The sequence below is a fragment of the Rana temporaria genome, chromosome 1 (assembly GCF_905171775.1).
Source record: "Rana temporaria chromosome 1, aRanTem1.1, whole genome shotgun sequence".
Lineage (NCBI taxonomy): Eukaryota > Metazoa > Chordata > Amphibia > Anura > Ranidae > Rana > Rana temporaria.
Genome location: NC_053489.1, coordinates 122,230,391 through 122,255,314, shown reverse-complemented (window position 1 = coordinate 122,255,314; position 24,924 = coordinate 122,230,391). Strand labels below are relative to the sequence as shown.

The 24,924-nt window shown below is 37.9% G+C and overlaps 1 protein-coding gene across 1 annotated transcript in view; it reads left to right on the top strand.

Moving 5' to 3' along the window:
- FAM172A (family with sequence similarity 172 member A) overlaps positions 1 to 24,924 on the top strand; it is a 751,084-nt gene that overhangs the window by 191,528 nt on the left and 534,632 nt on the right. The window lies entirely within an intron of this gene.

Genomic DNA, 24,924 nt, shown 5'->3' with positions numbered 1-24,924 from the left:
AAGGCACATGACAGCCCACATAGAGTTTTCCAAAAGGTACCTGAAGGACTCTCAGACCATGAGAAACCAAATTCTCTGGTCTGATGAAACAAAGATTGAACTTTTTGGCCTGAATGGCAAGCCTTATGTCTGGAGGAAACCAGGAACCGCTCATCCCTTGGCCAATACCATCCCTACAGTGAAGCATGCTGTGGGGATGTTTTTCAGCCTCAGGAACTGGGAGACTAGTCAGGATTGAGGGAAAGATTAATGCAGCAATGTATGAAGACACCCTTGACTGGGGTGAAGGTTCATCTTCCTACAGAATAACAACCCTAAGAACACAGCCAAGATAACAAATGAGTGGCTACGGGACAACTCTGTGAATACTCTTGCATGGCTCAGACTTGAACCCGATTGAACATCTCTGGAGAGATCTGAAAATGGCTGTGCACTGACGCTCCCCATCCAACCTGATGAAGCTTGAGAGGTCCTGCAAAGAAGAATGGGAGAAACTGCCCAAAAATAGGTGTGCCAAACTTGTAGCATCATACTCAAAAAAACTTGAGGCTGTAATTGGTGCCAAAAGTGTTTCCACAAAGTATTAAGCAAAGACTGTGAATAATTATGTACATGTGTTTTTTTTTTTTTATGCATTTGCAAAGATTTCAAAAAAACTTCTTTCACGTTGTCATTATGGGGTACTTTTTGTAGAATTTTGAGGAACATAATGAATTTAATCAATTTTGGAATAAAGCTGTAACATAACAAAATGTGGAAAAATGGTGACGTGGAAATGGTGAAATGGTACTTATTTTACCCACTGTGTATACATTTTTTTCACTGACATTTTGGTGGTTTTGTTGTATAAAAATGTATTATACATAAAATGAAATATCAAACCTGACAAATTCACTAGATAGTAGAGAAAATGGAGCAGATTAGAATTCTTCTCACTTTGTGCCTAGGAGCCTATTCCACCTGACTCATCAAATGAAAAATTCATCAATTAATCCTCTGACAATAACAATATATACACAAAAATCAATGACGGATTGATTTTTCTTTTTTTTTTGAGTCAGAACATGAAAACCAAGCCCTGACTTACACGTAATGCGAAGTTTCTCCTCATTTCGACCTTATTATTGAGCATAACATCTGAAGACTTCATATCATTATTTGTTCTAAGCCAACTACAAAAGTGTGATTGTTTGAGAATAGTATATGAGCAATGGAGATGTTAGTACTATCTGACTGAGCTAATAAAGTTGTCAGAAAGCTGATGATAGGAAACCCTTGAAGGCAACCAATAGAGATAGACAGATCACTGAGATCTGATGCTAGACCACCCAGAATACTTAACATTGAACTCAGTAGTGAGGGAGATCAAAGGCAGGGAAGGACAATGAGGAATAAAATGAAATGCTAAAGAGATAACGGTGAGCATAGAAATCCAGTAATAATTAATAGACCCCCACATGTATTTTTAAAATGGGGGGGGGGGAAACAAAATATTATTACTCTCAATTCCATGCAAATCTCTTAATTTCAGATTGGAATTGAGAAATGTATTTGTGATATAATTAGTAGGGTGATAATTTGAAATTCTGTTCTTGCATCTTTTGAATGTCTTTCATGGCCAGTCATTCTTTCTAATGGAAAGAGTTGGAAAGAGTAAACTCCTTTTTTCTTTTCTTTTTTTAATCGACACCTTGGAGTCATAATTTTGGTATCCTACAAGGCATAATATAAATATTGCATTTTTTTATGTATGAATGTTTAAACTAACTGTTTGCTGTAATGTGTTAAGTTCACTAGATATTCAGTTCTATTATATTTGTGGTTTTCCTCATTTAAAGTTATTTTAACACCGATTTGCTGCCTAAGATTCATTGTATCACACTGTTTGATATTTTATTGATCTGCAGACAGGTTAAAGATAAAATCGCAAATGGGTAAAAAAAAAAAAATGTGATATCTAACTGTGGCATACATCTTAAACATTTGAGCTAGCATCACACATTGATTTGGTGAATCAGTATTTTAGTAAGATAACGTAAATTTATACAAGTCTTCACCCACCATAAAAAAACAAATGATTTTAGATAAATGATTTATTTTCAGATAAATGATTCAAGTAACTACCGGTATGTGCCTTTAATGAAAATTATGTGTCTACATAATTTTGAAAAATCCTCAGAATCAAGTAGTAGTAGGTCAAGAAAGATAACACATAAATATTACTGTGTGGTAACAATAAAAGAAACGGGGCAATTGGCAGAAACACCCTACTTATTTTATTAAGGTTAATGGTCTTTTTTTTGGTAAAGATTTTTTGTATTTTTTTTTTTTGAGCTACTAATTCATTAGTGGTGGGCACCATCACTTTAAAACCTCTTATCTCTTGCATCTCTGTGATCAAATTACTATGTCATCTTACATGAAGCAAAGTGCATGCGCAAAAGGAAATGGAGACTACTAATATTCAAAAAATCAAGTTAAGGAAAGTTTTTGAAGATGTGTCCATGTCTCAGCAAAGCAACGGAGGCAGGTAGAGCAAAAAGGAAGAACAAAATCCATTAAAGGCACATAGTTACTTGAATTGTTTTTCATTTTGCAAACATATTCTCTGTAAATGTGTCTGAAAATATAACACGGCCATCTTGTTTTATAAAATGTTATGTTTCTTGATGTTCTTTCCCTATCTTGCTTATTAAAGTTTTTCAATAATAATAATAAAAAAAAAAAGTTTCATATGCTCATCTCTAAAAGGCTATGGAGTTGATTTACCAAAGGCAACTAGACTATTCACTTTGCTAAGTGAAATTTCACCACATGCAATAAGCCCTGAGAAAGATCCTGATGTAAAGTGCAACTTTGCTTGCAAAATGAACAACCCATCTTCCTTAATATAATAACCTCTGTAAGTCTAAAGACTTTAATTTTATCCTTTCTGCAGATTATTGCTTTCAACAACACTGTTTTATTGTAGAGACAACAGCATGTCGATACTGGAAGAAAGGCAATCTTTCCTCAGCAACCCATCCGATTCTGTGGGTTTATGGTTAAATCCCCTAATGACAATGGGGCAGATCCATATAGAATTAGATCCGCGCAGCGTATCACAGATAAGCTACGCCGCCGTACCTTACCTGGCGGATCTTCGAATCCTCAAAGAATTTGCGCCTTAAGTTACGGCGGCGTAGTGTATTTCTTGGTGGCGGAATTCAAATCGGCGGGTAGGGGGTGTGATTCATTTAAATGAAGCGTGTCCCCGCGCCGAATGAACTGTGCATGCGTCGTCCAGAAATTTCCCGCCGTGCTTTGCGCGAAATGACGTCGCAACAACGTCATTTTTTGAACTTAGACGTGAGTTACGTCCATCCCTATTCACGCACAACTTACGCAAAAAAAAAAAAATTCAAATTTTGACACGGGAACGACGGCCATACTTAACATGGCAAATCTATCTATACGCCGCAAAATACCAGCTTTAACTATACGCCGGAAAAAGCTGACTACAGACGTTAGAAAATGCGACGGCCGCGAGTACGTTCGTGGATCGTCGTAAACCGCTAATTTGCATACCCAACGCGGAAAACGACGCGAGCTCCACCCAGCGGGCGCCAAAGTATTGCATCTAAGATCCGAAGACGTACGAAGCCGTACGCCTGTCTGATCTTACCCAGATGCCGTCGTATCTTGGTTTGAGGATTCAAACTAAAGATACGACGCGGGAAATTTGAAAGTACGCCGGCATATCAGTAGATACGCCAGCGTACTTGCTCTGTGGATCTGCCCCAATGTGTCCACATTTTGGCTTCTGCTTTTACAAATCAGCCCCTCTGTCTTTAAATTATTGTAAGATACAATAAATAATTAAAGCATTAACAGGAGTACATTGTTTGATTATAGCAAATGTAGGCTTCAGGCTTGAAAGGTGCATCCATTGCATGTAGATGTAATGGATACAAATTATGATATTGGTTGCATAGCAATATGCAGTTGCATACGGATGAACACTTGTACTACATGTTCTTATAAAATGGGGGTGTTTACTGTTTGTTACACATGGCCCTGATTATTACATTTATCTAGCTTCCTTTAAATAGGGTCACTCTTTTGGTGACACTGATACTGAAGGGGTGAAAAACAATTTCCTCTCCAGATGACCCCATTAAGACCTGATGAAAAGAGCAGAGCAACAATTCTGAAACTGCTACTTGGATATTGGCAACTCTACATATTTTATACATATGTAAAATGGCAATTTCAGTGTAAGAGCATATCTTGTAATGTGAACTTAATGATCATATCATCCAGAATGCCATTTATAGTTTGAATAAAGTCCCCACCAGATACTGATGATAAAACTTGGTTTTCTATATAGTTATATAATCTGTGGTCTGTGGATTCATCTATTAGTGATATTAGAAGTAGTACCTCCTTTGATATTATGACTGCTGAAGAAACTTTAAAAGTTTCAAAACATTGTACAATTAACAAAATAATAATTTTGTTTATTATTTGTGGTATGTTTATCCATATTTTAGACTATTATGTACAATACACACTCCACATTAGGGGGTATAACTGTGGAATCTTGGATTACTACAAGCCTGGTTGTGTCTTTAGACTTTTATAATGAGGATGTAATAGCTCACAGGCCCCTATGTATTTAATGGGCCTAGTCATTCTATGGCAAATGTTAGAGGACTCCTGAGATTTGTAGTTCCACAGCAATTGCGTCCTCCATGTCACAGAAGCCTAATTTATAACTCTCGGTTAAGCCTTTCTTGGGTTCATAAGAACTAGTAATGTTCTGGAAACACTTGCTAGTGGTGGACAATCTTAAAGCATGGTTCATCAGGTTCCAGGAGCAGAACTTGCATTTCCAAGTCTGAAGACTATGGTGTTTGTTAGTATGCAGAGGTCAGATAATTATCAGCACGTTATTTCATTAGCTATTTTATTCCCTATAACAAGCTATTTGTTCCCTTAGAAGATGTATTCACAGCGTTTCTAGGTACATTACTATTTGATGACTATTATCTGGAGAAGGATGATCATCCCATATATTCATGTATGTCTTTGCACTCTGTGCCTTGACTGTACTGTTCTTTGCAGGCTGTGGTAACACATGAGGTGTTAATGGATTCTATACAGGCACATTAATAATACCATGACACTCTGGTAGCTGAATTTTGTAAAGCCCACTTCTTTTTTTAGCAAGTTTGCCTTTTCATATGCATTATAATAAAGTGTTTGGTACTTGTGATGTAATGCTTTAACAGGGTTGACCTAACTATAAGACTTTACGGCTAATACTGAGGCTAGATCTAATTTTCAATTTACACCTTGCAGTCCAGTTTAGAGAAATGTCGAGGAGAAACCCTTCTAGCCAGTTTAGTCGAGCATGTTAAATATTCAGAATGAAACTGTTATATTAGTCCAGTGATTTTTGGGAGTGTTAAAAATTGCATTGAGAATTACTTTTAAAGACGGTGCTTTAAATGTGCTGCTCATTTTTCCTTGTGAGTGAGTCAGATGGCTGTTTTTATGGTCAAGGCTCCCATACATTGATGTGGCCTGCCATTGTTTGACTCTCAAAAATGCATGTGTATACCTTTAAGACATTTACACATAGGGGAAAATTTATATTTGTGTAATATTTACTAAACATTCACTGGTGGTGAATCAATTACTGTCATTTTAACCACTTCAGCTACGGAAGGATTTACCCCACCTAATGGCCAGGCCATTTTTTGCAATACTTTTTGCTATAATAACCCCCCCCCCCCAAAAAAAAAAAATGTCTTTAGTTTAGACCAATATGTATTGCTCTACATATTTTTAGTAAAAAAAATATTGCGATAAGCGTATATTAATTGGTTTGTGCAGAAGTTATAGCATCTACAATATAGGGGGTAGATTTATGGCATTTTAATTATTATTTTTTTTTTACTAGTAATGGTGGTGATCAGTGATTTTTAATGGGACTGTGACATTGGGCAGACATATCGAACACTTTTGACACATTTTTGGGACCAGTGACATTTATACAGCAATCAGTGCTATAAAAATGCACTGATTGCTATATAAATTACACTGGCAGGGAAGGGGTTAAAACCAGGGGTCGATCAAGTGGTTAAATGTGTTCCCTGGGAGGTGTTTCTAACTGTGTGGGGAATGGACTGACTGGGAGTACAGAGAGATCGCTGTTCCTAATCCCTATGAACAGAAGATCACGTTGTACTCCCCTGACAGAACAGGTATCTGTTTGTTTACATTGACAGATCCCCATTTTGGCTCACTGTGGAGCAATCACGGGTGGCTGGCGGATATCGCTGCCGCCAGCCACACGCATCGGCGCCGCGGGCGCACGCGCCCCCACTGTATCTGTTGCACGAAGTGACGTACAACTACGGAGATTCGTGCAATAGAGCTGGCCTGCCACAGTATAACTGCAGCGGCTGGTCGGCATGTCGTTAAAATGCATGCATCATGAAGATTCACATGCAGTGATCGTTTGAAAACTGGATTCGCTACTTTATAAATATACCTTCTAGGGACATGCCTCCTTCAAAATGTTCCCTATTTTTGGAAGTTACTTATGCCGACTGGTTTGCTTTAAAGAAAGTGACGTTTCTGTCACTATATGGGGGGGGGGGGTGGTTGGGGGAATAACTAAAACTGGTGCAGCTGAGTAGGCAGTCGGCTTCTAACTTAATTTTGTTCAATTACGTTTTGACAATAAAACCTGGAATCTGATTGTTTTTTCTATGCAGAGTTGTACCAACCTTAGCAAAAAAAAAAAAAAAACCTTTGTACCTTTTGAACTGCTTTTGAATTAGCCATTGCTTTGTAATCTTCTATGATGTTAATATTGGACACATGGTTTGTTTACAATTGTAGATTTTTTTTTAATTTTTTTATATTAGTTCCGTTGACTCTTCAGGGCACACATTTTGGTTTATTCTTCTGTTGTATAAATCTATGCACTTTAGTGTGATATTAATTTCGTCTTAATTTCATTTAGATTTGATTGAAAGTCAAACAACGGTGTAAATCACTGCAGTAATATCTAAACTTTACTGAAATATAGCTTTTGGGGAGCTGTGATTCCAGTAAAGTAGTCTATTTTGGCGTAGGAGCTAATATGCTTTGTATATTGTATAAGCATTATGTTTGTTTCTATAGGCCCTCTGTACATCTTGTGTGTTTCATCTTTAGGTAATATCCACCATAACCAAGATCATGAAAAATGTGTCATGGTAGAAGTTTATAACCTGTAGCATCAGGTGATATTCTGCATTTTGTACATCATTCTTGTAGCGATTTGTGTTTTTTGAAATTGTGTGTAGACCCGCTTGTCTCTTGCTTACACATTTTCATAGTCCAGTTAAGAATCTTGAAATGAAATGTATTTTGAAGTCTAAAGTAGATGTGTTTACATGGGAAATTTGTATATTCTTTAGAGAATGTGAATTAATTCTTGTGCTAAAAACCTACTTGTTTTATACATAATTCTAGTGATGAAATGCAACTTCTGAGCAAGCTGCAATGTCAGATATTACCTTAGCAACAATATATCTTATTTGCAGGCTTCTACAATGAAAACGATATTTTACGTAATAATATTCCATTTCTTTTCCTGACTAGATTTGCAGTTTGTTTTTAATTTTCTGCATTGCTTTATTTCAGAAGAGAATGTGAAGATGGCACTAAATAACCATTTTGAATATTATCCTTGTGTATACTTTAATATTTGATCACACGCATGAAATTTTAAATTGTGATTCTTATGCCCTTAAAAAAACGTTTTATTGATCTTTTACATCAATGCATAGCAACATTTCTAACATCCATAAACCAAAAGATTTAAAAAAAAATGTTAAGTTTAATTTTTGTTTAATATTTGAACTAATTATTTTCAACTTGGGAGTAAAATGCCAGCCATGCGAGTTACAATCGCTTTACTTTGATCTTGGAGAAAATTAAAGGTTTGTTATGGTGTATAGAGTAGAATATATAGTCTGAAGAGAGAGCATATATTTCAATGTGTGTAGAGATTAGATTGCATGGTGTACTCAAATACAAAATCTGTTTAGATTTTCTAACCTAATTACATGCAACACTTCCACACCCTTTATGAATACTTTTTATTTGTTATGCTGTGGAATATAATACGTTTCATTTTGCAATGATGAGGGGTAAAATAAAAGTGCTGCCATTGTACCATCCAGCCCTGGCAGTCAAATAATGTGTGTCTACCTTACCAATGTAGCATATATAATACTGTTTGATATACAATTGTAGCTGGTGGAGGATACGTTGTATTACAGATGGCATGCATTTTGTCATTCTGTCACAAAAATAGATATATGCACCTCACATATCTCATATATTTTTAGCAGTGATTCACAATCATTTCCCTGACACATCGGAAAGGAAACCCCATCTTCCCTTTGCATACACTTCTTCTCTATTACAAAGCTTGAATTTAGTCATGTGCACTGCTCTATGCACACTTCAAATCCCATAGTAGCGGGCCTGTCTTGGGAGAGAGCAAGAGAGGGTGGCTACATTCCTACATTCACAGGGACCATGGAGAATGACTGGAAGTCAGATCATAGCAGCGAAAAACTAAAATAAATAAATAGAATTTGGAGTAGTCCGAGAGCAATGGTACTTTCCAGTTAAGACTACATAATTAAAAAAAATATTTTTTAAGATCAACTTTAGTGTCACAGAAAGTAAAAACAAAAAAAGCAAAGACACAACTTTTGAACTTTTCTTAATCACCCTACTGACTATATATTTTTTGCCTTCACATGGTTAGTTAACCATTTTGTTAGGGCTAAGAAAACATAGAATAGAACAGCACGTGGTTTATAAAGGCCCAACCAGGCCTGTCTGGTTAAACACTGGGCCATACCACAAAGACTGCTTGTTAAAAATGGGTATACATTATAAGTTGACATTTACCCCATGAATAGACCCATAGAATGTGCCAGAAGAGCAATGACAGGGGGTGACCAATGGAGAACATATATTATATATAAAATATATTATGCCATTTGAATAGCTCAGTGTATTCAGTGATTCAGTGATGCTAATTATTATTATGTAAGTAAGTGCAGCAGTGCCACCCAAAGATTTAGAACATTCTTGTTTTATTTACACTAATTTTCCTTTGTATAATATAATTATTAATGATTGTATATGTAGTATGCAGATGTTCCTGGAAACTTCTGATTTCTTGCTCTTTATATGGAAGCGATAACCAAGGAGAACAACACAGCTAGGCTGGTCTCATTGTTTATCTGAGGACACTGTTGCACAAACAAAGACTCACACAGGATGACTGGCTATATATTATTTATACTCGAGAAACTGAGGGCATGATTATCTCAAATGCGAGTAAGGGAAATGAGGCAACATGTAAATTCTGAAAGGTCAACGGTAATGAGTTGAAATAAATAATTTATTTGTAGTCTTTGCCTGCAATATTCAGGTTTTTTTTTTTGTTTGTACTGTATATTTCTCAGTGACTGCTATTTCTGTTGTCTCTTCCTTCCCACATACCATAGACCAGTGTTGTATTGACAAGGATAATTGCCAGTTAAAATAGCAAAATGTAGCCTTTGGAAGAGCAGAGAATATTCCTGCTAATTCTTAAAGTTCTCTCCAGATAAGTTTTAATGTTCAAATTCAATTTAACCTGCACATTGTGATCTTACCGTCGGCGTATCTCTTATTTTTCCACCTAGACCTGGCAGTGTCTTTCTAAGCTATGTTTTTTTCGTGAATCCCTTTTTGATTTATGTATAAGCTTTGTTAATAATATGATTTCTCTCACACACAAACATCAGTATAATATTGACCAGGTATTTTGCCAAAGGCTTTTTAGTTGTGCAGAAATTCCCAGGTGCGCTGCACCAATAGGATGGCTTCGTTTTTCGGAAACTCTGGGGAGTGGTGTGAACATACATTATGTGGAGATAGCAAACCAGGAATGTTATGGGAATGTGCTGACCCCTTCCTTTAATCTCGCACTGGAACGGCAATGTTGCTTAGTGCATTGCTTTAGGACATTGTTTACCAGCACAAAACTGTACTAAATACAATTAACCAGTTCCACCAGTATGCAGGGAAAAGCTTTTTTTTTTTTTTTTTTTTTTTTTGAGGTGGGATCATGACAGCTGCGATCCATTTTGTTGCATATTTCAATGTCCTTTTTGACCTATCCAGCAAAGATAAGCATAAGCACAGCTGCAAGCTGATAAAGTTTTATTTGCAGTGCAATCGCAACATTACCAAATCATATTCTGTTTACAACGCCCTTATTAACACTTACGTTTGCAGCTAAAAGTATTTTTATGGATGAGTAGAATCGGTAATTGGCATAAAAACAGAACACAAGCTGGAACAAGCGACACTTGTTTTGAAGGGATCCTCACCTCAACATCAGCAGCTAACTGTTGCAGAATGAACAATCAGATCAGTGACATAACTTGGCATAGGTGGCACAGTGTCATATTCAAATATACTATTATGATGATGTAATCTGACTTGCAGCAGGAGTACAATTGTGGTCATTATACTTTTTATCATGGGGATGGTTATAAAAGGTGCTGTTTTGCTTAATGCCATCACGAAAATATTATGATCACCTAAAATAAAAAGTTATCCATCACCGAAAAAATAAAATGCAGTTTAGACTGATTCCCCCTCTCCCCAGCTACTATTCCAGCTTGTGTTTTCTGTATTGGGGTATCTAAAATGATACATGATCATTTAATAGATTTGCTATCGCAAACTTAATATTGTACTGTTTGCCATTGGTACACCTTTTGTGGTGAACACGCTTTCCCATAAAGTAGAGCGACAGGGAAAATCCATTATGGCCCACCTGTACAAATTCTCATTTATGTTTGTCATACCTTTTACTCTTGGTCACCTTTTGGTTGCTAGACATCAATTTCCTAATCTGTTGAATATTTTATTAACCTTTGCTAATGATGGTTCTTTATTTTTTTCCTTCATTCTATTGCCAAATCAAAGCGATTTTATATAGTTTTTTCTCTATGCAAGCAGGCAGGTTTAAGCTTCATCCCTCACTGGGGACATCAAACAAGGAGTTCTATTGCTCTGAGTAACCGTTCCTCTTTGTTACAGTTTAAGCCCCATTGTGCATTACCTAATGGATTGTTAGATAAAACCCAAAAAGAGGTATATGTTCAGTTAATTTTGTTCCTTAGTATTGTTTTTTTCAGGGCTCTCAGATTTTTAAAACCATTCTATTATATGATTGATATATTATCATGCAATCCTTAGCAGAGTAAAAAATATCCTTAGATGATTTTTTCTTTAATTGACATGTAGTTAAAAAAAATGTTTTACAAAAAAAAAGAGCAGAAAATACACACACACACACACACACACTTAGAAAATGTTGGTATTGCCTCTAATCCTCAAACCAACCTTTGTAGATGGCATATAAGAAAATCATTCTGTGATCAAAACCGAGTGCCGATGGCCTGAAGGTGAAATAATTATCTCTGGTGGCTGCGCAGATCTCGGTGTCAAAGCAAAGAACCATGGGGCAACAGAATTCAAGCATGGCAACTGGCATGAGCAAAGACAATTGCTTGAAGCCCTGTTTTAGTTTTAGTTTTTTTGGGGGGTAAAAGTATTTTTTTTTTTTTTTTTATTGAAGGATGAGAAAGATTCAAAATGAGTACACGATGCTTCTTATATTCACCTTTACCGTTATTGCCAGTCTTTTGATTTTCCATAAACTGAGCAATATTGTATGTTTCTTGTGGTTTCTAAAACAGGGATGCGTTCTGCTGAGTTGCAGATAGATGGCAGCATTCCTACAGACTGAAAGCAGCTATACTTTTTTTTCTATATGCTCTTGCCTACTCTGCAAATAAACCTGTCACTTTATTATTTGACAAAATATTCATTTTTATTCATCAAGATTTGGGCCGTGATGGGGGCGTTTATGACTGTTTGTTTTACGAGGCTCTGGGCTGAGTTTGTAGGCATTGTAAGGCGAGATCCATTATCCTGTTACAAGTGCATATAATGCTACAGCGATGATAAGATACCAAAGTCGGTAAAGACCACATAAGCCGCCCTTGATGAAAAACATAAATTAATGCATAAATAACGTTGTTCACTGCTGTGTTTGCTGAGATCAAGGAGAGATCTTTGAAGGTTTTCGGAGATCAGACATACAGAACCTGAATCACCTTTTCGTTTGTATTCTGTTAGTGTAACAGATAGAAAACACAGTTGGGCTTGTGCTTCAATAATCTGATACATTAGCCACTGATGTACTGCAATAATTGTATTATTATAGGAAGCACAAATATTGCACTAGTAACTATAGTTTGAATATATTTAACTTTATTCTCACTTTTTTGCAGCCCTCTACATAGAGTGTACTTGCTGGGAGCACTGTTGCTGCAGATGTCCTAGCACTGAGATGAACTCATCACTGATAGCTCCTGAGCAGACAGCTGGGGGTTTTGGGGTTTCACATCTCATTTGCCAGCCTGCTAAATTGCTCCATAGCCTATAGATATATTCTGCTGGTTTCAGGTTTTATAAAATAACACTGAACTCTATAGAGATTTCAGGGCAGATGCTACTTTCAAGTGGAGTTTTTTTTTTTCCTTCTTTGAGATTGTAGCTTCCAGTCTTGCTATGACTATTCTCTATACATGATTTTTAGAGTCTATGATTGTTCTGTAAAGATATTTTCTTGAAAGTAATGGGCTGTTTCGCTTTACTTTTTGCAAGAATACCTCTGAAATTTCTGCTCTTAAAATATAAAGATTTTTTTTACAAGGAAAGAGATGGTTGAACTGGTTAGGCTATGTTGATGGGCAAGAAAGAACCAGAAACCAGATGATGTGAAGCTATAAAAAAAAAAATATATAACTTTTTTTATTTCTAGTCGTTAAAACTTCAAATCTTTATCTTGTGCCCCATAAGACTACTAAGAACTACATGTTTATGTGTTCTGAAATGTAGTGCCATTTATAAAACATGGCCTGTTTAAGGCCTAATCATCTTTCTCGTTGTATAATAAACAACCAGCGTGAATAAGTTGCATCCATTTGCAGTATCCTATTAAACTGTTTGTAACCCTAAAAAAATAAAATAATGGCTACCGAGCCTTGACTACAGTAGTCAGCTTGGGTGCTTCCAGTATTCATAGCGCTCCTCTGCCCCCCTCACCCCCTCCCTCCCTGCCTGTCAGCTCTGTGTGTCTGTCTGGCCCCCCCTCCTGCCGCTGTTATTAACCACTTAAAGCGGGGGTTCACCCAAAAAAATATTTTTTAACCTTACATTCCGCTGAGTTGTCAGAATGACAATCGGCTTTTTTTTTTTTTTTTATCCCCGTACATACCGTATTTTCACCGCCGCTTCCGGGTATGTCTTCTGCAGGACTGGGCATTCCTAATTGATTTACAGGCTTCTGACCGTCGCATACTGCGCGTCACGAGTTGCCGAAAGAAGCCGGTGACGTCATTTTACGCAAATCCCTATTGGCGAACGACTTACGCAAACAACGTAAAAAAATCAAATTTTGACGCGGGAACGACGGCCATACTTAACATTGAGTACGCCACCATATAGCAGCTTTAACTATACGCCTCAAAAAGCCTAACGCAAACGCCGGCCGTAATAAAATGCGCCGGCCATACGTTCGTGAATCGCCGTAACTAGCTAATTTGCATACTCAACGCGGAATTTCGATGGAAACGACACCTAGCGGTCGGCGGAAAAAATGCACCTAAGATCCGACGGCGTACTAAGACGTACGCCTGTCGAATCGATCCCAGATGCCGTTGTATCTTGTTTTGTAGATACAGAACAAAGATACGACGCAGGAACTTTAAAATTACGCAGCGTATCACTAGATACGCCAGCGTAATTCTTTTGTGGATCTGCCCCATAATGTTTGGGGGTTCTGATTAATTTTCTAGCAAAACAAATGTGATTTTTACATGAAGGAGAGAAGTGCCAAAATAGGCCCGGTGGGCAAGTGGTTAAAAAATAAAACATTACAAATTGTCACTACCAGGCCCTCTATTATATCTAGGCATTACACACAGGGTAAATCTATATATATATAAAACTCAACGTATGTATGTACGTATGTATGTATGTATGTATGTTCCAGCATCACGTCCAAACGGCTAAAGATATTAACATGAAACTTGGCACACATGTTACTTATATGTCAGCAACAAACATAGGATAGGTGGTTTAACCCTTACCCACCCCCATTTGCCATGGTCGGGGTTTTTCTTTAAAGTCCCATTCAACTCTATGGGAAATACATGTTACTTCATAACTTCCAAACGGCTGTACATATTTCGATAACACTTGGTCACATGTTACTTATATGTCCACTTAAACTATAGGATAGTTAATTTATCCCTTAACTACCCCCATTTGTGAGGGTCGGGGTTTTTGTTTAAAGTCCCATGCAAATCAATGGGAAATGTATGTTCCCACATAACTTCTGTACGCCTGGAGATATTTCAATAATACCTGGTACACATATTACTTATATGCCAAATAAAAATATATGACAGTTAAATTAACCCTTACCTACACCCTTATATAAAAGATGGGTATATTTATATTACTATGATTTTCCTCCCCAAAAGGTTAAGATAGGAAGACTTGTAAATACCTTTTTTACAGCCATCTTCAGGCTAGTCACGCGACCTCCCTGCTTGACGTCGGAGGGAGATTTCGGCCCCTCCCACAGAAGCCCTAGATTGGAGTAGGAGATCGGCCGGGAGTCAAGTGACCAGCCTGAAGATAGTTGTAAAACAGTATTTACAAGCTTTGTTTTAGAAAAACATTTACCCTGTGTAAATGGGGAAAAGCAAAGTCCTTTCTTGTATTAAGAGAGGTATGGACTCCCGAGACAGAGATATAATTTTGCCCCTGTACAAATCATTAGTAAGACCTCATCTGGAATATGCAGTTCAGTTTTGGGCACCAGTTCTCAAAAAGGATATCGGAGAACTGGAGAAAGTGCAGAGAAGAGCAACCAAACTGATAAGAGGCATGGAGGAGCTCAGCTATGAGGAAAGATTAGAAGAACTAAATCTATTCACTCTTGAGAAGAGGAGAATTAGGGGGGATATGATCAACATGTACAAATATATAAGAGGTCCATACAGTGTACTTGGTGTTGAGTTATTCACTTTACGGTCAACACTGAGGACAAGGGGGCACTCTTTACGTCTAGAGGAAAAGAGATTTCACCTCCAAATACGGAAAGGTTTTTTCACAGTAAGAGCTGTGAAAATGTGGAACAGACTCCCTCCAGAGGTGGTTCTGGCCAGCTCAGTAGATTGCTTTAAGAAAGGCCTGGATTCTTTCCTAAATGTACATAAAATAACTGAGTACTAAGATTTGTAGGTAAAGTTGATCCAGGGTAAATCCGATTGCCTCTCGGGGATCAGGAAGGAATTTTTTCCCCTGCTGTAGCAAATTGGATCATGCTCTGCTGGGGTTTTTTGCCTTCCTCTGGATCAACTGTGGGTATGGAGTTGGGTGTATGGGATTGTATTGTGTTTTTTTTATTTTGTTTGTTTATTTTTTTGAGGTTGAACTGGATGGACTTGTGTCTTTTTTCAACCTGACTAACTATGTAACTATGTAACTATGTGTGTTATGCCCAGGGATGGACTGGCCATTGGGACTGCAACCACTTTTAACAATTGGTAAAAAATAATCTATAGAACGAAAACAAACAAGGCATTGTTACATATGATTAAACATAATTCACTTACTACAAATGTACTTTATCATACAATATGCATGTGCAAAAAACGTCCGCTCAAATTTGCAATTTGTTTGGTTATTCCAAACTATATATAGATACAAGTGTGTGTGTGTATATGCAGTGCCTTGCGAAAGTATTCGGCCCCCTTGAACTTTGAGACCTTTTGCCACATTTCAGGCTTCAAACATAAAGATATAAAAATTTAATTTTTTTTTAAGAATCAACAAGTGGGACACAATCCTGAAGTGGAACAAAATTTATTGGATATTTCAAACTTTTTTAACAAATAAAATACTGAAAAATTGGGCGTGCAAAATTATTCAGCCCCTTTACTTTCAGTGCAGCAAACTCTCTCCAGAAGTTCAGTGAGGATCTCTGAATGCTCCAATGTTGACCTAAATGATTAATGATGATAAATAGAATCCACCTGTGTGTAATCAAGTCTCTGTATAAATGCACCTGCACTGTGATAGTCTCAGAGGTCCGTTCAAAGCGCAGAGAGCATCATGAAGAACAAGGAACACACCAGGCAGGTCCGAGATACTGTTGTGGAGAAGTTTAAAGCCGGATTTGGATACAAAAAGATTTACCAAGCTTTAAACATCCCAAGGAACACTGTGCAAGCGATAATATTGAAATGGAAGGAGTATCAGACCACTGCACTGCATGATCACTCTGGATGAACTGCAGAGATCTACAGCTGAGGTGGGAGACTCTGTCCATAGGACAACAATCAGTCGTATACTGCAAAAATCTGGCCTTTATGGAAGAGTGGCACGAAGAAAGCCATTTCTTAAAGATATCCATAAAAAGTGTCATTTAAAGTTTGCCACAAGCCACCTGGGAGACACACCAAACATGTGGAAGAAGGTGCTCTGGTCAGATGAATCCAAAATCGGACTTTTTGGCAACAATGCAAATTGTAATGTTTGGCGTAAAAGCAACACAGCTCATCACCCTGAACACACCATCCCCACTGTCAAACATGGTGGTGGCAGTATCGGGAATTTGGGCCTGCTTTTCTTCAGCAGGGACAGGGAAGATGGTTAAAATTGATGGAAAGATGGATGGAGCCAAATACAGGACCATTCTGGAAGAAAACCTGATGGAGTCTGCAAAAGACCTGAGACTGGGACAGAGATTTGTCTTCCAACAAGACAATGATCGAAAACATAAAGCAAAATCTACAAATGGTTCACAAATAAACACATCCAGGTGTTAGAATGGCCAAGTCAAAGTCCAGACCTGAATCCAATCGAGAATCTGTGGAAAGAACTGAAAACTGCTGTTCACAAACGTTCTCCATCCAACCTCACTGAGCTCGAGCTGTTTTGCAAGGAGGAATGGGCAAAAATGTCAGTCTCTCGATGTGCAAAACTGATAGAGACATACCCCAAGCGACTTACAGCTGTAATCGCAGCAAAAGGTGGCGCTACAAAGTAGTAACTTAACGGGGCTGAATAATTTTGCACGCCCAATTTTTCAGTTTTTATTTATTTTTTTAAGTTTGAAATATCCAATAAATTTCGTTCCACTTCATGATTGTGTCTCACTTGTTGTTGATTCTTCCAAAAAATTACAGTTTTATATCTTTATGTTTGAAGCCTGAAATGTGGCAAAAGGTTGTAAAGTTCAAGGGGGCCGAATACTTTCGCAAGGCACTGTATATATACACACACCTACAGTGGGGATCGAAAGTTTGGGCACCCCAGGTAAATATTTGTATTAATGTGCATAACGAAGCCAAGGAAAGATGGAAAAATCTCCAAAAGGCATCAAATTACAGTCAAAAAAAGTTAGTTGGATTTTATTTCCATCATTTACACTTTCAAAATTACAGAAAACAAAAAAATGGTGTCTGCAAAAGTTTGGGCACCCTGCAGAATTTATAGCATGCACTGCCCCCTTTGCAAAGCTGAGACCTGCCAGTGTCAATGGATTGTTCTCAATCATCATCTGGGAAGACCAGGTGATGTCAATCTCAAAGGTTTTAAATGCCCAGACTCATCTGACCTTGCCCCAACAATCAGCACCATGGGTTCTTCTAAGCAGTTGTCTAGAAAACTGAAACTGAAAATAGTTGACGCTCACAAAGCTGGAGAAGGCTATAAGAAGATAGCAAAGCATTTCCAGATGTCAATATCCTCTGTTCGGAATGTAATTAAGAAATGGCAGTCATCAGGAACAGTGGAAGTTAAAGCAAGATCTGGAAGACCAAGAAAAATATCAGACAGAACAGCTCGCAGGATTGTGAGAAAAGCAATTTGAAACCCACATTTGACTGCACGATCCCTCCAGAAAGATCTGGCAGACACTGGAGTTGTGGTACACTATTCTACTATAAAGAGATACTTGTACAAATATGGTCTTCATGGAAGAGTCATCAGAAGAAAACCTCTTCTACGTCCTCACCAGAAAAATCAGCGTTCAAACTTTGCAAATGAACATATAGACAAGCCTGATACATTTTGGAAACAAGTTCTGTGGACCGATGAGGTTAAAATAGAACTTTTTGGCCGGAATGAGCAAAGGTACGTTTGGAATGGATTTCACCTTCTAATTATTCGTTGACCAAAAGATGGATCTCATGCTAATTGACTCATTCCAAAGCACAAGAAAAAAGCTCCATATCGTAAAAAATATTTTATTAAATAAAACATGCCGCCCTTTTAGGACTTGCACTTATTCCAAATAAATATCATATCAGCATTAAATCCGTGAGATCAGCATATACCAAGTCGGGGAAGAACACAGGCGGTGTCTTCTACCACATGCAGCTCTACTCTCTTGCGATGGCGAAAGCCGTGTCCCAATCTGCGTGCTGACGTTACAACTGGCAGTCGTTTGGCTCAACATTGACGCGTTTCGTCATCAACGACATCATCTGAGGGGGTGTGTTTTTTATTTTATTAAAAACATTTTTTTTTTACGGAATTACGCTATGGATCTTTTTTCTTTTGCTTTGGAATGAGCCAATTGGCATGAGATCCATCTTCTGGTCCGCGACTAATTTTAAGGTGAAATCCATTCAGAATGAACATCCGTGATTGGTGTTGATGCATAGTGTCTAGCATTGTTTGGTAAGAGTTAAATCGCAAGTTTTTTTTTTACCCCCCCCTTCTCACATGTGGAGGTGTTGGTGGCAGGTCCCTACCTCAATGTGATAAACAAGATTATTTTACATCTGGCTGGACTCTCATTATATATATATATATATATATATATATATATATATATATATATATATATATATATATATATATATATAATTTGTTTTTAAATAACCTGCAAATTGCAAATTCGAGCAGACTTTTTTTGCACAGGCACTTTGTATCATAAAGCACATTTGTAATAAGTGAAATAAGTGAATTGTGTTTATATGTAGCGCTGCCTTGTTTGTTTTTCGTTCTATGAATGCATTTTTGACACTTGCTGTTCAGCAGGTAGAGTGGTAGCAGCTTCAGCCTTAATTAGCCATAATCATTTACCCATTAACCACTTTACCCCCGGACCATATTGCTGGTCAAAGACCAGAGCACTTTTTGCGATTCGGCACTGTGTTGCTTTAACTGACAATTGCACGGTCGTGCGACGTGTTTTCCAATCAAAATTGGCGTCCTTTTTTCCCCACAAATAGAGCTTTCTTTTGGTGGTATTTGATCACCTCTGCGGTTTTTAGTTTTTGCAATATAAACAAAAATAGAGCGACAATTTTGAAAATTTTTATTTTTTATTTTTGCTATAATAAATATCCCTCAAAAATATATTAAAAAAAATGTTTTCCTCAGTTTTAGGCCGATACGTATTATTTTACATATTTTTCGTAAACAAAAATCGCAATAAGCGTTTATTGATTGGTTTACGTAAAATTTATAGCATTTACAAAATAGGGGGTATTTTTATGGCATTTTTTTTACTAGTAATGGCGGCGATCAGCGGTTTTTTTTTTCCGGTACTGCGACATTATGGCGGACACTTTTGACACATTTTTGGGACCATTGGCATTTTTATAGCGATCAGTGCTATAAAAATGCATTGGATTACTATAAAAATGCCACTGGCAGTGAAGGGGTTAACACTATTGGGCGGGGAAAGGGTTAAGTATGTTCCCTGGGTGTGTTCTAACTGTAGGGGGGGTGGCCTCACTAGGGGAAATGACTCATCTTCTGTTCATACATTGTAACGCGCCCCTAGTGGCCTGCGCGAGAGCCGACGTTATACTACATGCTCTCGTGCAGGGGAGCCGACTTGCCGCCGTAAAACAATGGCGGCTGGTCGGCAAGTGGTTAAGGGATAAGCGCTTTATGTGTTTGTTTGGAAGGGCTAGTTTTGAAAATTTTAAAAATAATCTATGACAGTGTAGGTAACGGATTGTTTATTTCATTGTTTTTTTTCATTTTAGATAGAATGCGGGGGTAGTTAAAGGGGTTGTAAACCTTTTTGAGGTTTTTTTTCACAACATGCATCCTATGCATTATGGTGAAAAAACATGTTCCAGTAACCGCCCCCACGAGCCCCTGTTTTACTTACCTGAGCCCCGGATTTCTGAGGGCGCGATCCTGTGTCGTTCTCCCAATGCTTGATCGGCTCTTCATTGGATAGATTGCAATAAAGACCTGAGAGGGGTTCTAACCCCTGACCACTCTGTTGGTAAAGAAAAAAAAACGAAAAACTTAACATCGTGTTTCCATCCCATCTATTACCAAAAGACTATAAAACTCAAAAAGCTCTCCTAAAGCGAAGCCGTCTTGTGTCCGCTTCCTGCCTTGACTGCAGGACCCTGTGGGGTGGGGACCCAGTAGCTGCATCCACATCCCAAGGATGTAACCTGGGCACTGCAAGAGGAAACAAAATAAAAAAGGCCTGGTTTATTAAAGGGTAACTTCACTTTTGTGGGGGGAAAAAATTAGCAAATAAAGAAAAAAATTATATAGCGTGTACAATTGTGATCCAAGTCATATTGTAATTAAATGTTATTAAACATTACCTTTCCTTTTCAATCTGCAGCCGCTGTATTTTCTATAAATGCAATGCAATATTGCTACAGAATGTGTACTGACCACTCCCCAGAAACATAATTTCCTGCTTGTGTGATTGGTTCACCAATTTTCCCAGAAGTCTGCCTAAGATACAAATCAGATTTCAGGCATCCCCTGCAACAAAAATGTAATTTTTGTTGAGATATTTCCAATAGGGAGTCACATCTAAAGAAATGCAGGCCCAGCAGCTTTCCTCATTAGTGCCCTGCAGGTGCCACAGCTGACTGATAATTATGAAACTACTCTCATTAGACCCACCGAGCACAGAGGCACAGACAAACACGCATGGATTTCTTCAGAATAACAAAAGGTAGGAATCTGCAACAAAGGTTGTAGATCACCCAGAGGGGAATGTTTTTTTTTTTTTTCTCAACAAAAGTGGAGTTGCGCTTTAAGAATACAGTTTTAGGTAACTAGTTGAGTTCATTCATTCTAACACCCTAGAGAATAAAATGGCAGTCATTGCAATACTTTCTGTCGCACCGTATTTGCGCAGCGGTTTTACAAGCGCACTTTTTTGGGAAAAAATACACTTTAAAAAAAATAAAATAAGACAACAGTAAAGTTAGCCCTGTTTTTTTTCAGGTTGCATGTGTGGTTTGAACACCGTTTTGATATGCGGGCGCTACTCATGTATGCGTTTGCTTCTGCACGCACGCTCGGTGGGACTGGCACGTTAAATATTTTTTTTATTTATTTTACCTTTTTATTTTTACACTGTTCTTTAAAAAATAAAATAAAATTGTGTCACTTTTATTCCTGGACTATGGCAGGACTATTAAATATGAGCTCTGGAGTCAAAAAGACCTCAGATCTCATATTTACACTTAAATGCAATACAAATTTGAAAATAAATATATAAATGTCTCTTTAAAAACATATTAGTGGAAGTGACGTTTTAACGTCGCTTCCAGCCTACAGTGGTATGGAGCCAGGTGGGGGCCATCTTTCCCTGAGTCAGCTCCATACCACACACAAGAGGACCCGATCACCTCCGCTACTGCCGACGGCTCCAGTAAGCGGCGGAGGGGGCTCCTCTCTCGCCGCCGATAAAATTGATCTTGCGGTGAATCAGCCGCAGAGTCCACTTTTATCTGAAAGTGGCCCGCTGCTGAAGAAGAGGATACAGGGGTTATGGCAGCAACAATATCCCTCTTTAAAGTGTTGCCGTATTTTGACGGCGGGCGGTCCATAAGTGGTTAACCACTTGCCGACCTGCTGCCGTCATTATACTGCGGCAGGTCAGCACTATGCTGCGAATCGCAGTAGATGTATGTCGGCACCTTTTTAAGGGCAATAGCGGGCGCCCACTGCATAGCTGTGGGACCTGATGCATGTGGTTCACATGCACGAGAGCCAGAACGTGGATGTGTGTGTCGGCACACAAATTCACATTCTGACAGTAGAGGTGAGACAGACGGTCTGTTCCTACTAATTGGGAACAGCGATCTATCTCCTCTCCCAGTGAGTCGCACCCCAATACAGTTAGAAACACACATGAGGGAACACATTTAACCCCTTGATCGCCCCCTTGTGTTAACCCCTTCCCTGCCAGTGACATTTATGCAGTAATCAGTGCATTTTGTATAGCACTGATCGCAAAGGGTGGCCAGCTCAATATTAAACCTTATGGACGAAGACTGGGATTGCCATTCAAGTTCATGTGCGTGTTAAGGCAGGCGTCCCAATACTTTTAGTAATATACTGTGTGTGTGTGTGTGTGTGTGTGTGTGTGTATATATATATATATATATATATATATATATATATATATGTGTGTACTCACTTTTGTTGCCAGCGGTATAGACATTAGTGTGTTGCGTTATTTTGAGTGGGCAGCAAATTTACACTGTTATGCAAGCTGTACATAACAGTGTAATATCTTCAGTGTTGTCACATAAAAAGATGTAATTAGGGCTGCAACTAATGATTATTTTCATAATTGATTAGTTGGCTGATTGTTTAGATTAATCGATTAATCGGATAATAGCCTTAAAAAATAAATAAAACAAAATTAGCATTTTAAATGTTGTTGGGGCCAATTTGTTGTTGGGCAGATTACAAAACACAAATTGCTGCAAAGACACATTACATGCTTTTCTGCAGCTTCTCCATTGAAGTATATTGAACCAAAAAAAAACAAAATGGCACCGTTTTGCGTTAAAAAGTCCTTGCCCTTTCCAAATACCAGCAGCTGAAAAAAAATCATGGATGTGATCATGGCCCATATGAAAACATGTAAATGAACTGTAGTGTGTTTCTGCAAAAAGCACCAAAAAACAGAGGTGTGAACCCAGGCCTGAGATGTTTAGTAACATAATGGGGTTAAAAAAAAGCAAAATCGAAGGATGATGTAAGTAAAGGAGGACTGCACTAAGGTAAAGGAAGCTATTTATGAATAAAAAAAATTGTACCTTTACAGCCCCTTTAATAAAGCTCTCCTTGCCCAGCCTGTCAGATTAGCTGGACGGCTATGTGTTGGTAGGTTTGCCATACTTTTTTTTTTTTTTTTTTGGATGATGGGTTAAACAGTGCTCCATGAGATGTTCAAAGCTTGGGATAATTTTTTATAACCTAACCCTGCTTTAAACGTCTCCATAACTTTATCCATGACCTGTCTGGTGTGTTCCTTTTGCCTTCATGATGCTGTTTGTTCACTAAGGTTCTCTAACAAAGCTCTGAGGGTTTCACAGAACAGCGGTGTCTGTGCAAAATATAGATAGGATGCCTGGATCTACCGCTATTGCATATATATTGTACGAGAATGATTGTACATTAAGTATTCAAGACTCGTCCTCAAGGGGGCCCCCAGGGACACAGTTGAGGTAGGCCCAAATTGCATGAATGGAACGAGACAATAAAGTTCTCTCAAGTGGGTATACCAGAACACTTCGGATGAATACAAAAATACTTTATTGATTACAAAAAGATCACAACAGTTAAATTAATTAAATGTGGCAAATTGTGCAAAACAGACTGATTTGAAAATAAGACAACAGTGTCATACAGTCTAAAAACAAGGGGAGATCGCAGCTGCGCATACCTCATTCACACCAATGATATCACATACAAGCAAAATAGTGGATTAGCACATTTTGGGAAACTAATCATGAAGTGAATAATTAGAAAATAATAATACCATTAAATTTAATAAAGGCAGATCCACTTGGATGCCACTGTCCCTAGAAGGGAAAGGGGATTCCCACAAAGCAATGTGTGTAGAGTTCCAAAAAAAGCTTGTAGATATGTGGAGTATTATGGTTGAATGAGTGGAATGAAGTAAAGTCCTGAATGTATAAGAGTTGGATGAGAAGTCCGGTTATCAAGCAGTGGTGCAGACCACAAGGGGCTTCACATCGATGACCGTGCTGGATGGCATTGCAGACACAATAAAATAAACCCACCGATATCAATCCCAAGCAAATCAATAAGATTGTACACAGTTCAAGACCAGTCTGCAAATAGAAGTGTGTATACTTGATTGCATAGATTGTATGACAATGTTGTCTTATTTTTAAATCAGTCTGTTTTGCACAATCTATTTGCCACCTTTTGACTAATTTAATTGATATGATCTTTTTTTAATCGATAAAGTATTTTTGTATTCATCCGAAGTGTTCTGGTATACCCACTTGAGACAGCTGTGTTTATGCTGAGATTAAATTACACATAGGTGGACTCTGTTTACTAATTAGGTGACTTCTGAATGCAATTGGTTCCACTAGATTTTAGTTGGGGGTATCGGATAAAAGGGGGCTGAATACAAATGCACACCACACTTTTCAGATATTTATTTGTAAAACAAAATGAAAACCATTTACCATTTTCCTTCCACTTTACAATTATGTGACACTTTGTTTTGGTCTATAACAGAAAATCCCAATAAAATACCGGTAAATTTTACATATTTGGTTGTAACGTGACAAAATGTGGAAATGTCAAGGGGTGTGAATACTTTTTCAGGGCACTGTATTCCTGAGCCCATGCAGTGATGTCCATCACAGAATCATGACTGTTTTAATGCAGTGCCGTCTGAGGGCACCGATGATCATGGGCATCCAATATAGCATTTTG